The sequence below is a fragment of the Calonectris borealis genome, chromosome 9, assembly GCF_964195595.1.
Source record: "Calonectris borealis chromosome 9, bCalBor7.hap1.2, whole genome shotgun sequence".
Lineage (NCBI taxonomy): Eukaryota > Metazoa > Chordata > Aves > Procellariiformes > Procellariidae > Calonectris > Calonectris borealis.
Window position 1 is genome coordinate 7,658,199 of NC_134320.1, and position 14,627 is coordinate 7,672,825.

Here is a 14,627-nt window from a genome sequence, read left to right on the forward strand (position 1 = left end):
AATTGATCCCTGAGATCTTCCAAGGATGGCAAATGTCTCAGCAACACTTAAGTTATTCCTAAATATCTAGCAATATCTGATTGAGAAGAATTAGTTTTGTCAGTGGACAGCTGCCAAACAAGGACAAGAACAGTTAACTTTAGCAAAACACCCCTCCCCATTTTAAAAACTTGTTTCAGAAAAAGAAAAATTCACTCCTGTGGAGTAATTATTAATTTCTGCAGTAAATTCCACAGAACTGGCTTTCAAAATTTTACAGCCTATACACATGGTTCTGTTACAAATTAACTGCATTTAGTATCTAAGTCTTGACAAACAGTTACTTAAGTAGAAAGGACAACTTCATGACTTCCAGGCACTGTAGATTTTGGCAACATGCCATATATCCGCATATTTCTCCCTCTTTATTTATTCTGTCTTAAACTAGAATTATACAACCTCAACTAGTAATTTAACCTTGCCTTTAGAAGTAGTACCACCTACAAGTTCACCTCAATTTATTTCACGTACTGCATTGTTTTTTTTAATAGAGTTATCTACTGTAACAGCCAGTATGTTATAACCTTTTTTTAAATAGTATATATAAAAGGAATAACTTCCGCTACACTTTTTCTCAAATGAAAGTCCTACTAAGATAGACTTCCTCCTTGAAATCAGGTTTGGAGAATTTATTGATTATAGATTAAATCACCCAAATTCTACCTTAATTCATATACGGCAACATGAATATACATTTTACACACATTAAAGTGATCTCTCTATTTTTATTTCTATTCTACCTGTCTCACATTTTAAATAGATTATAAATAATTCCAAATTCCTTGGATTATGATGTGAAGACATTTGAAATGCTTGTTTAAGTAAACTACTCTATTTACTATAAGCTCATATGTTTAAGAAACTCTGTAATTTTAGATAAGTGCAACAATTTATTATAGTCTGACATGCAATACTAATTAATGTCATCACAGTTCAAATTACATTTATGGTTGTACTGAGGTTGATTAATCCACTAGGACTAGAGAAATACAGTTATAAGGTAAGTCTCTCTTCAGTGAAAAACTTGCTTCTAACAAAAGACAATGAGCATGTAGAACCTGGATGATCTCTTAATATTTTCTTCAATTGATAGAAAGACATCAAAATATCACAGAAGACAATACTACCCTGGCTTTCCAAATACCACAGCTTTTTCATTTCTCCATTTTTGAAATCCATATATTTTCTAAACTGATGCTTTTTCTCTGTTTTATACTACCTACAGACTGTACACAATACCTCTGAATCAAATGGAGGATATAGCACTATAAATGTTTAAGGAAACCATACATCAGTAAATTCAGTTAATCTACTTCAGGTATTCCACTATTATTTCACAGCAAGTCATGAAATTGTATCATGAATATAGCTGTAGCTGGTCAAAATACTAAAATATTTATAAATCTGGAAACATTTTCATCGCATTTTGTGGAGGGGGGGCGGGGAAAAGAGAAATAAAACGCTCAGGGAAAAATAAATCTTCAAACTTACAGCTTTCTCAGAATTGGGATATAACTGTCTAAATACCAGATAAAATTCTAGAAATAAGAAGCAAATCAGGCACCTGTTTTAGCACCAAGAAAGATATTCACAAACTCTAAAACATGAAAGACTCACAGGAGCTAGTGATTATTATAGCTGTGTCATCTGACCAGCACTATTACACGGTCTGTAAAATGTGTCTCAATCTTCTTAGACATCATTTTATTTATAAGATTTCAGTGGGATCCTTCAGTCAACAACTCTGGCGTTTAATTACATATACTACTGATGGCAAACTTGATAAGGTTTCAATACTTAGCTGCAAAATCTTGAGATATTTTTTATCTAGAAGGATGAAAGTCATCGTCTTTCTCAAGACTGATATACTAACACACCCGTCAACAAATATTTGTCATGAAAGGCACGCATGGCTTTGATGCTTAAATTATGTCAACCTTTACCTATCATGTACTAGATTAAACTCAAAGCCTCATCACACTAGTGATCATTAAGTTCAAACTAGCTAAAAAATTGCCACTGTCTCCTAGCTTACATCTCCCAAGGCAGCTGCTTTCTCTGGGTAGAATGAAACTCTGAAAGGATGGGGTAAGGCACATCAGACATAACAGAGTCATCCAATCAGTTACTGCAGACAACCACATCAAATAACTCTGAGCATAATATAATCCATCCTAACACCAAATGTGCTCACGTCCCCTCTGCTCCTGTGGATGGCTGTTCCAGAACCTCATTCCATTCATAATTCTTCTTAATTTTCACCATAAATTTATTCAGGGGCACTGTATACTCATTTTTTGTTATGCCAGCAGTGTTCATCATCTTAAATAGCTCTTCCACCTCCGCAGTGTTTATCCCTGAAATTTTTATAGGAAATAGTAAGATCTTCTCTGCCTCTGTTTTTTGGCTTGGCAAATGTCAATTTTAAACATGAAGATACTGACCCCCTTACTGCCCCTGTTGCTCTGTTAGAGGGGAAGAGAAAGCAAAGTCTTTTCAATGGCTGCCTGCGACTATAGGACTCTCTTCTAATATCATCCCCTCTGGGAACAAACTTGACTCCTCTAAGGACAGAATGAAAGAGACATTTCATTACCATATGCTGTAAAAACATATATGCATGCACAAAAACTGTAATGTAGCCATTAAGAACTAGGCCGTTTGCCCAAGTGTCTTTGCTGCCCTAGCTTGAAAATGGCGATTACCACATTTGTATTTTGTTATGAGCTGGGCTATGCTTTCAGAAGATACTATGCAATCACAGGGAAAGTAATTAGGATGGATATTGCCACTAGTTGTTCAGATCACTTAATCACACTTTTCTGCTTTGAGCTAAGAATGATTTATCATGATTTTCTTTGACAAACTAAATGTAATACATAGTGTTTCTCATTTTAAGAAGCAGGCTTTTTCTTCCAAGTATTTATCTTTGTTTGAAATGTTCCTGTTAATATTGAGTCTACAGATGAATCAACTTATATTGACAGGGATAATATAAGATTCAAAACTGAAGCTACTGTCATTTTGAATCTTTAGAGAAATATTTTATTCTGAAATACTAATACTTCCAGGATGCTACTCCTACAGTAATTTTCCAAATTAATTGGCAGGTCATGTTTTCATTTCACCGTAATCTAAACAGAAAATGGTTTTGCGTTTTTGTAAATATATTTTTTTAAACCATTTTTAAAAGCTTAAATCAGTATATAACATTAATTAAACTTGAATCCAACTGGCTCCTTTCTGTAGTATAGAAATGATACTGATCTTTCTGAAGCATTATGTTGCTGGGTAACTCTACTGCAGACACATGAGAGTATTTTAAATTAATTCTGTTTGTATGTGAAAATTAGTATTTGTTATTTACACATACTCCTTTTGGTTTCCTTGTCAATACAGTCATGCCATTTTTCTTTCCAAACTGCCTAGCTCTCCAACATATTCTTCACATAAAAAGCTCATATAGCTGAGTGCATTTCACAGTCCATAGTCACATGGTACATTAAGTGCCATATTCGCTGTAGTAGGTTACCTTTTCTTTATGTTGAACATTTCAGTAATTCTGTCTGCCAGTGTATGTACCAATGTTTGCAATTAATGTTCCCTTTCTCGATAATTAGTAATACTTTCTCAGAGCTGTGATGCTTCAGGGCTTGCTAGGCACCAAAAAGTACCTCTACTTCTTACTCTTTGCACAAAGGACGTGTTAGTTTCTCCTGATCCATCATGATAGTTCAGTGGCAGAAAGGTTTAGTACTAAAATAGACATGAGAATTACTTAGCAAACTTCAGAGTTAGGCTTTTGGGTATAAAACTGAAAAAGAAAAAAGGTTGTTTTATAGAACATAAGGAATATCATTCCCAACTCCATCTGACAACAGGGCTCATTCCTACCTTCTTCAAATATACCTCAGGCAGGAATCCTTGATATCACCTAATACCTTAGAGGAGTTGCTGGACTCACCTGACCTTCTAAATTATCCCTAATGCCTTGTCATTTTTACTTCTTTATAACCTTTTATAGATATATTGTTATATACAAATATCATTAAGTGTGACAACTACATATACAAAGAATTTCTTCTGCCCACTTCAGACCTAATCATCCAGGAGATACAGGAATTATAAAATACCTTTGCACTCTCCTGGGAGTAGTTTTTTGTATTTGTCTATCGAGTAATTTTCTATTTGTCTTGTTCATCCTGACAGCAAACAGCTCTTATTAAATACCAGTTGTTCATATAGTTTCTTACATTGGTCATTTCTTTTATATTATTACTCACAGAGCATACCAGAGCAATTTTCCTTACCCCTCTAGGCATGGCTCCTAAGCTTGACTGTGGAGTGCCTGTGATATAATGCTATAGCAAAACGTATGATAAAAATCTACACTTCAGAAGAGGAAAACCAAAGATTCAAATTTGTAGATTCTGACTAAATTAATTCCCCATTTAGTTCTCCTGCTGGAGAACTTAACAGCTGTGTTACTACCTAGCAGTTAAGAGACGAAGGTTTATAGAACACATCCATGGGAACTCTTTTTGGAAAAGAAAGACAGTTTTCAGAGGATCAAATCACAATCTAAGTTCAAAGCTGAACAAAAGCTAGAAAATTGAAGAAAGTCATGGGGCTTGAACAGGTAAGTGATTATTATTTCCAAAAGATTTTGAATGGAATTGCAGCCAAAAGAACTGCTTTCAGGACAATTTTAAGACCCAGCATCTCTGTTTGCCATATTGACTGGAATACATTACTGCAAATTAAAAACAAAACAAAACAAACAAACAAAAAAATTAAGCAATCCTATGTATATAGCCTTTCTTTTTTTTTCCCATATATGATTATCAAAAGCCCTTACATACTCAAAATAAAGAATAAAACTGTGAGGTGTGTAAAAACCCCAAGTATTTCCTTACTTTTTACATTCTACATATATTCAAATGGCAAAAGGACTACAAAAGTCATATATGAAATTTATGCTAGAATTTATGCAGATCTCAAAATAAATTAGAATGGTTATCTATCATAATACTTATTTTTTAAATTTTTGGTTTTGTGAGATTTTTCCATGGTAACCAAAGATGTGTTAGGATTGTTACAGGCCTAATAATATTTAGATAGGAACAATATTTAGATTATTGTAGAAATAATGTTCAATTTAAGACAAGCTAGCACAAGAGAGAACACTTAGATCAAAGACAAACATGTCACAACTTACTCGATCTGATTCAAAGTCAGCTGGGAAGTCCATGGAAAGATTCCCATGGTCTTAGAAATAGGCTTTCAATCAGCTAAGCACCACTCAGCCACTTGTTCACTCCCCCCGGGTGGGATGGGGGAGAGAATCGGGAGAGTAAAAGTGAGAAAACTCGTGGGTTGAGATAAAGACAGTTTAACAGGGAAAGCAAAAGCCGTGCACACAAGCAAAGCAAAACAAGGAATTCATTCACTCCTTCCCATCGGCAGGCCGGTGTTCAGCCATCTCCAGGAAAGCAGGGCTCCATCACGCGTAACAGTTACTCGGCAAGACAAACGCCATCACTCCGAACGTTCCCCCTCCTTCTTCTTCCCCAGCTTTATATATTGAGCATGACGTCATATGGTATGGAATACCCCGTTGACCAGCTGGGCCAGCCATCCTGGCTATGCTCCCTCCCAGCCTCTGAAGAGTCCTTCACTAGCAGGGTACTTAGCAACAACTAAAAACATCAGTGTGTTATCAACATTCTTATACTAAATCCAAAACACAGCACTATATCAGCTACTGGAAAGAAAATTGACTTTATCCCAGCCGAAACCAGGAGAATATGTTATGTACTAAGACCCCTTTGTGACAACTTCATTCAGTGCTACTAGTCAAAGAATAGCTGTTGCTGGCTTGACTGATTTTTTGCCCCTGCTTTTACTAGTTTATGTCAAAACTGTAATGTTTTCCCATAGGCTTATTTGTGCACCTGTTTAGTTACATATGCTATGCATTTAATTTGAAACTTCTTATAATTAAAAAAGTGTCTTTGCAGTTACTTCAAAGAAAAGAACCATCAGAAATATGATCAGAGGATTTAAAAATAAGATTAATTACTACAGTTAAGACAACACAGTAGTAATATTGTCTTACTGTACCAACAATAGTTCCAGAAGCCTTTCAAAGACTTATTTGTAGCAATTTCAAAGGCCACAGAAACCCCATTAATTTAAAATATCTCCCTTTCCAGAATAGTTTATCTTTTTCCCACTCAGCATTATTATGTTCACTTGAAAATTTTCATAATATGTTTTGCAATTGTAGATATCTTCTTCTAATTAATTCACCAACAACTGATACTCTCTTTTCACAGTAATGGACTCCTCTAGCACTCTTTGATAAACTGCATTTATCCACATTAAGGGGTGAAACTCTAGATAAGAAAGGTGAATTTGGGTACCAGGCAATTGCTTAGAAAGCATTTATGAATTAGAACAAATGCTTGATGTAAATACTGCATAAAGAATGGCACTATGCACCAACATTTGTTTGTATTATGTTTTGGTTTATTTGACTGATTCAGTAATAACCTAATTTCAATTTTAGGACTGCTGTTTTGATAATAAAATAGTTTCATGTATAATTTAAGCCTGACCTCAGTTTTGCCTCAGACATATAAAGTGCATTATATAAAAGAAAGGAGATCAGTTTTAAAAATTATATTGTGTTGCTATATTGATGAGGTGATCTAACTTCCTAATTGATCCAGTAGCTCATTACACACTTTGTATTGCTCAAGACTGATTAAGTGATAATTGCATTTGATGTAGGTCTTATACCACGAAACAAACAGTTCATCACACCAGGCTGCAGACTGGACAATCGATTGATCCATGCAACATTTATGTCATACTCTAAAATATCACTAATACCATATTCCATTAGAAAACTGCACTATTTGGGTTGTTATTTTTTAACCCCTTCCTGTAATATTTGTAGATAAGAATATTTACATGATTAGTCAATGCTGAAACAATAACTTCCCTAACACTTTCCAAATATACAGCAGTTGATCAGGCCACTGAATGCCCAGACAGCTGCATTTGAGTCTCATTTGAATACATGCTGAAATGTCAGACATCTTTACACTGCCTTTTGTGGACCCTGGATAAAGTTTTTTTTAATATTGACTGTCAAAGTAAGTGGGTAAAGTAACAAAACAAAAACAAACACACAAAAAAATCTGATTTTTTCAGTTACTTCTCTTCTGTTTTCATTAGCAAATGGTGCTCCTTCAAAGTCAGCATACGGGTAGTGTCAGGAACAGGATTTTACCTTGTCTCCTGACTACTGACATGGTACCAAAAAAGCCCAGAAAAGGCAGTTATACAATTGTCTCCTTTAGCTTGCTTTAATATTCCTCCATCTATTAAGTGCTAAGAAATAAAGTTCAGCACACAAGATCTCTTTCCCCTTCCTCAGAGGTTGCTCTAAGCTGGTGCAGTACAGCCAGTGCTAGATGAAGCAGCTATAAAATGGAAGTTATAAAAAGTGAACTATTAAATCACTTGTCTAACACTTTCATCTTCCTTTATTTGCATGTAGTTTGGCCATAACAACGGATCAGGCAATTGTTCTGATTCCATGAGAGTGCAATCATAAGTGACTTATTTTAGGATGTTAGGTAGTTCAAGAAAAAGAAGGAAGGGGGGGGAAGCACGTTAAATAAATGATTGTGAAGAGACCTGTAAGACACAATGAAATTTAAAAACAGAATAATTAACCATTGTATGTGATATTTCATACACCTGTTTTGTACACCTGCTACATCTGAAGCATTCTTTGCACATGATGATTTGTATTGTCAGCGTCTCAAAGCTTCCATTCCCTTTGAAACATTAAGATCAATGGAATGGGGCTTAAAAACACCAGCTGAGAATTGGACCCAAGAGCTTTTCAGATAGCTACTTTTCTCCAAAAAATAAACAGTGTATCAAGAAACTACTTGTTGTAGGATCTCATTGATTCTCAAAGTGTTGGTATACTGCTTTGCTGCAGATGAGGTACTATTATTGTGTCATTTAAAGCATGGACTACTAGTCTAAATCCACTAATGTCAGTCAATAACAATAGCTGCTCTCAAAGCATGCTTTTACTGGCAGAAACCAGTTTTTTGAAGGTAAAAGAATATTGGGAGCAGCTAGCACTCCTCAGGATAGTGAAAACCTCAAGAGAGACTGTTACAGAACAGACAGGAAAAAACCGAAGCAAAAGCTGAACTAGAGGAACTGAGAAGATTTATTCTGCATCTTGGGCCTATTTATACAGTAGTGAGTCTGTTTCTGTTTTTTTTGGAATATTTTTCCTGGTCAGTGTTTATATTCTATAATATATTCAGACAACTAAGCAGAAAAGGTTTGCTTTAGTTCAACTCATTTCAACTTATCGCTAGGTCCATAATTCCCTCCTGGACTGCAAAATACTTCCAGAAATACCCATGGTCTGTGTTAACCAGGTCAGATGGGATAATCCTAGTTTTAGAAACATCCTATCACTACGTGACAAACTATTCCAAACATTCCAACTTTAAAAAAAAAAACAAAAAAAACAAAAAAAAAAACACCAAAAAAAAAACACCAAAAAAAACCAAAAAACCAGGACATGTTCCCTATGAATGACTGGCTATTACTAGGACAGGGATAGGGAGAGCTACTTGGCCAGGCTCCAGCTCACAATCCTCTTCCCAAATGATCTCAATAGTCCCTCACTTTCTTTGAGGACATCACACTGGCAATTTACCCAGAAGTGAAATTTGGGTAAAAAACCAAACCAAGCCTATCAGAAGAATTCCTGGAAATGAGCATTGGCCTGTTTGCCATTCTAGGAAAAAGCTGGTCCTCTGTGGTGTTCAAGGGACAGCCTAATCCATCTTAACCTCTCATGAAGTGCCACAAATGTGGTCTTGAGTATTGGGTTACTATTTTTGGACTCAAGATTTAAGAGAATTAGGCATTGTTCTATGTTGAAGCAACTCATTTTCATGCATTTCTTAAATTTCCCAAATCAGTGGATTAGGTTGCTCCTTGCTGGACACAACTCTTTTCTAGAAGGCCAATGGCCCCAATTTAGACACAACTCTCTAATTTTCTTTCCTACCTATTCTCTGACACCAATAAGGTTTTAGTTCATATTATAACCTTAGTATCATTACACTAAAACCGGTCAATTTTTAGATGCAATTTCATATTAATTACACGGCCCAAAAAGCCTGCTGTTTCTCCATTGGAACCATGCCCTATTCATTTCATTTTGAATACAAAGATGGACAAAATAAGATTTCATAGTCAATCCAAAATTGTATTTTCCAAACTTTTAAGCTTGCCATTGCAATCTGAATATATTTTTATTTATATAATATATAATATATATATTACATATAATATATATATGATTATATACACCATTCTTATTAACATATTGGGACACCCATGTCCTCTATGACCTTTATTCCAACTCGAGATCACATTCCTCTTTGCTTTTATCTCTTCTAGTTTTGTATTTTTCCCTCTAACACTGCCTTTTCCTATGACCTTTGTCACACTTAACCTTAGATACTTTTGCTTCTCCTTCCTTTAGTAACGTTGCTTTTTTTCTCTCTTGTAAGTCTCCCATATCTTCAGATGAAAAACGCCAAGAGCTAAATATCAATTACTGCTGGTATGCATAAGCTCCAGCTCTAAGTTTGGAATTGAAGAGATGGAAGAACTTGCAGGATAAGGTATTTTTCATTATTACAGTCTTTGCTTGAACATACATAACAAATGTGCCTGACAACCCAAGTATGAAATTGCTACAGGCAAAGGGCATTAACAAAGTGGCAAATCTGGTGCCTTAGGGAAGTAACCAAGATGAAGTTGCCTATCTGAAACTGCTGTTCTGTCACTGTCTAAATATACACTTTCTTCAAGTGCTGCAGGGTGTAAACTGAAAGTTGTAACTTGCTGAGGGGATGCTGACTGAATGCTTTGAAGGAGACTTCATTTGTGATGGCAGAGCAGTACATCAGTGCTATACTCAATGATAAATTCAGCTGAAATTTTCTTCATTTTTAGGAAAAAGATTTGTGAACCCTGAATCATGGATCTGTATGGACTATCTTGTCAAACTCACTTATATCAAGTATAACTGGAACTATTTATAAGGCCCAGCACATTGAACCATAAATTTTCTATTTCTGCACAGTCCACAAAAGTACTTCATGGCCTTTTCCTGCCTCATTCATGGAAGTATAAACTAACCTGTTCACATGCTTATTAGTTTTCCTTATAAAGGATATTTTGAGATTGATATCAGATTGATCTGCAAAGTAATGAGGCAAAAGTATATTTTCAGATTGATATGCAAAACTTGTCCACCTGGTAAGAAATGGCATAAGATGGAAGAGTTTTCAGAAAGTAGATGACAGAGCGAAGTTTTCAGACTATTCTAACTAGAATTTTGGTTAGCAGTTAATTGTGTTTAAAGCTATGTATGGTAGAACATCATCCTTACTTTAGCTCTAAAAAACAAAACAAAACAAAACAAACTTTACTACTACTGCTGGTGGTATTAGCAAGGAATGTAGCTGCTGTCTGCCATACACCATTAAAGCTGACAGGAGTTACACAGCCACTCATTTACCATAGATTCCTGGTGGATTTGAAGTGGCCTGGTGTTCAATCTTACAGGACTCTGGTAAATTTGCAACTTCAGACAGATTGCAGTGTTAGTGTTGCTGACTTATAATGGCAGAAAAATTCACACAACTGAGGTGAGAGCACAGGTAGTTTCCAGGACTTTGTGTGAATTAACAGTTAAAAACCTAAGAGGCGTATTTCCTGAGAAAGGCAAGAACTACTGCATAAAAGATTTCAGACAAGGTTAGGCACAGCTGAGAAAACAGGGAATAGCAAACACTATTCAAACATGAAAAAAGAAGCATATCAAAGTGTGATGTAAAAGTGCAATTTTTGTAAGTAATAAACTGTTCAGTGGGAAGCCAAACAGCAGCAATCTTTCAGCACTTGAGGATATGTTCATTTGTGATTTGAGCTGTATAACCTGGTTGTTTGCTGTATTTTGATTCTTTCAGAACTTGCACAAAATATCCTCATTAGGCAGTATCCCATTTCCTAATGTGATTGTTGCTTAGGCAGACAAAGCAGCTCTTCCAACAGGCAGAAAAACAGGATGTCTGCAAAACAGACCTTCAGAGATTAAAATTTCTCAAAGATCTATCTAAATGGCCATCGTGTCTCCAGTTTTAAAAGTTATATTGTAGATAATGAGGTCACCTTCAAAACAGAAGCTACTGACAACTTTCTACAAGGGATGTTAAGCATTAATTGGAATTCCCGGGCATTAAACTCTGCTCTCATCTATACTACAGAAAACCAGAAGAAATTCCACTGCATGCATTCTCTCTCAGTGAAACCAGGAAACCAGTGCCACCAAGAACAGTGGCAGGTGACATAATCAATTGCAAGGACTCTTACTCAGGTATCCAGTGGTTAGTGCATTTCAGTGTCCATTGTAACCCTAGTAATAATAGTCTGAACACTATTAAGTCTCTTGAAAAAAATCATTATGACAAAAAGTTGCAGTAGACGTTTTGCTACTTCCTTCTTTAACCAGTCAGATCTCCTACCGCAAAGGGATCCAAGCAGCCAAAATAACAAAATAGAAGAAAACTTTAACATTACATTATACTTATTTCCATTAGTATAATTTCTGGCATCTCTGGAATACTTCACAGTGTGACACATGTTGCCAGTGCCAATCCCAAAGCTTTTCTAATTTGAGATCCTTCAAAATTTCAGTTAATAGAACAATATTACTTCTGCATTGTTTTCACTTAGTCAGAAGCCAAGCCAGATTTTTTGTTTAGTCTCAGCTCAGCTCAACAGGATGCCAAAGCTCAGCATCTGACTTCATCGAAGTGGTTAATAATAAACCCTAGCAGAGCTAGCCCATTTCTGACACAGTAACAGGTACTATTACAATTCCTACTAGGGAAAAGGATTCATCACTGAAGCATCAAATATACAGCATAGTCATGTTCTAATGGACCTTGGGAAAAGGAAAACTAATTAATGAAGTTAATCTGCACCATAAAGTAACTGCTGTTGTCACTGATGCAAAACTGCAAGCAGAAGTATATCCAGAGAGCAGGAGACCAAGAGGGTAAACATACAGAACTACGGTAAAGAACAGAGGAAAGATATGTTGCTTTTGCGTTTTTTAAATGACTTGTATGTGTGCTTGAGCCATTACCTATTAAAATCATGATTGTAAGCCAAAGGTTTCAGTAATCATCAAATGATCACCTTGTAGAGCTCTGAATTTTGGAAAGTGCTGAGTATCCCACCCACTGAAAAATAATCAGACTTCAAGATACCTCACCCTGCGCATAAATTAAGGCAATAATTTCTTTGTGGAAGAAAACTTTTTCAGCATGTATCTGTGGAGGGTTTAATAAAAATCAAAAGCAACAGCTGCTACTGTCTCAGAGCTCTGTGATTATCACATACAATTAACTAGTAACCTCAGTGCCCTTACTGGATAAATACTCGCATTACAATAACCAAAGGCATATTTGGCATTGTGAGCAGCCATATTAAAGGAGATGATTAAATCACCATAGTTCTATTCCCTATGTCAAAAAACCCTTAAATCTTATTTGTACATTGGAAAGTACTGACTGAAGAATATGTGAATTCTGGGTAAATCCATTTCAAATGTTTAAAGCTGTGCAAACTCTTATTTCCTCTTCACTGGGTTGCAATTGCAGAAATAAATCTGAGAATGGTGATTATATTTTTCTTTAACTCTCTGACCTTTTTCCTCTGTTCTGATGCTCAGCATGTTTGGGAGAATCATCTATTGGAAATTTTGGTGTCCAGCTTATATTTAACCTGCTAGGGATGTATATCCAGTCAGTTTAGGTATTTGGTTTTTTGGATGAAATATCTAGAAATGAAAAAGCCACTTATAAGACTAGAGATATATACGGCAGCAGTATCTGATACACTGTATTTCAAACAGAGATGTAGAGATCAACGTAATCCAACAAAAACTGGAAAGTGTTGATCAGAGTCACAGTTAGAATTTGTGGTAGGAATAGCAAGAGATTAATTCCCTCAGCAGGTTCTGTTTAAACTCATTGCTGAGTGTGCTAAAGAGTTCTATATTTCTTAATAGAACAGGATCATAAAATTTATTTTTCAGAAATACTTACTACCTTTAGAGATATTAAAGCATCAGTGTAACATCTTACCCACATGAGCAAATATATGTGGCTTTCTAAGAAGGATGTCAGAGGTCATCTATTTCACCGTTTTCAAAGAATTAACAAAGCCCGCATCATTACCAACTGATATTGTTTAACTTGCGCTTGAAGAACGCACATATTCCTAGGTACATTTTCTTTTAAATAATCTTGCTCAGAGAATCAAACAAAAAATACGAACCAAACAAAACCCCAAAGTTTTTAGGCCTCTCATAGGAAAAATATTCTTTTGATTCTAAGCTAAACATAATCAGCTTGTTTATTGAGACTCCTGCACAGTTACTTCATTTCTATAACTGGCAGTGTTTGAGTGGACCAATTACAGTGCCTTTCAACATAGTGGTTAAAAATGAAAAATAAGCCAAAAAGCAAATGCTAAATATGTAAAGGGTGCTCAATAAACCATAAATAATAAACCATTTAAATTAACACAAATTAAATGGTGACAAGATAGATAGTGTTCAGCACTGTAACCCTGGCCCATGACCCTTTAAACAGTGCAGATTATTTGCAATGTTTATGTAGCGCTGAGGAATAAAGCTCTCTGAACACATAAGATCAGCGCAGTAGCAATCCACATTCTTACTGTATGGGCAGAAGACTGGCAACAGGATTTACATTTTTAATCTTGCATAAACAGAGTGTAACATTTTCCAGTAATCCTTAGGGGAAAGTCACATAGGAACTGACACACAGTTGAAAAATAAAATTTCTCCTTGAGATGGTCAAGCAATTTATATTAGACTATATACATGTTCAGTTCCAGTCATACCTACAACTATTGATCAGCAGTTGAAATACCGACTGGCAAATCTAAAAATGACATTTAAAATGCCAGAAGCTATGACTTCCTACAGAAAATGCCCAAATAAGTTTTTATTAGTTGAAATACTTCAACAGATGGAGCAGAAGGAAGAAGATAAAGGCCAGTGCGACCTATTTGAAATTATTTCAGGAATCAAATCACAAGTAACTCAGAGAAGCTTTATGAAGCAGCATAAGGCCTTCAGTTAATCCTTCTATTTATTTAAATCAGTGAAACTTTTGACTGGTGAAATCAGAAATGGAATAGAGGAAAATTCAGCTCAATCCTTTCCAACCTCTTAATGATCAGTAAACAGAATTTGAATATGTGAAAAAATGCATATTGTGAACATAAATGTGTGTGTATTACTGACAACTTTGGCCTGCTGGTTATTGCTGCGTCGATAGATGGCTCTTTTGAAAAACAATTTTTTTTCGTTATTGAAATACACCTTTTTATTGAACTTCAAGTATTTCAAGGAAGTGCTATCA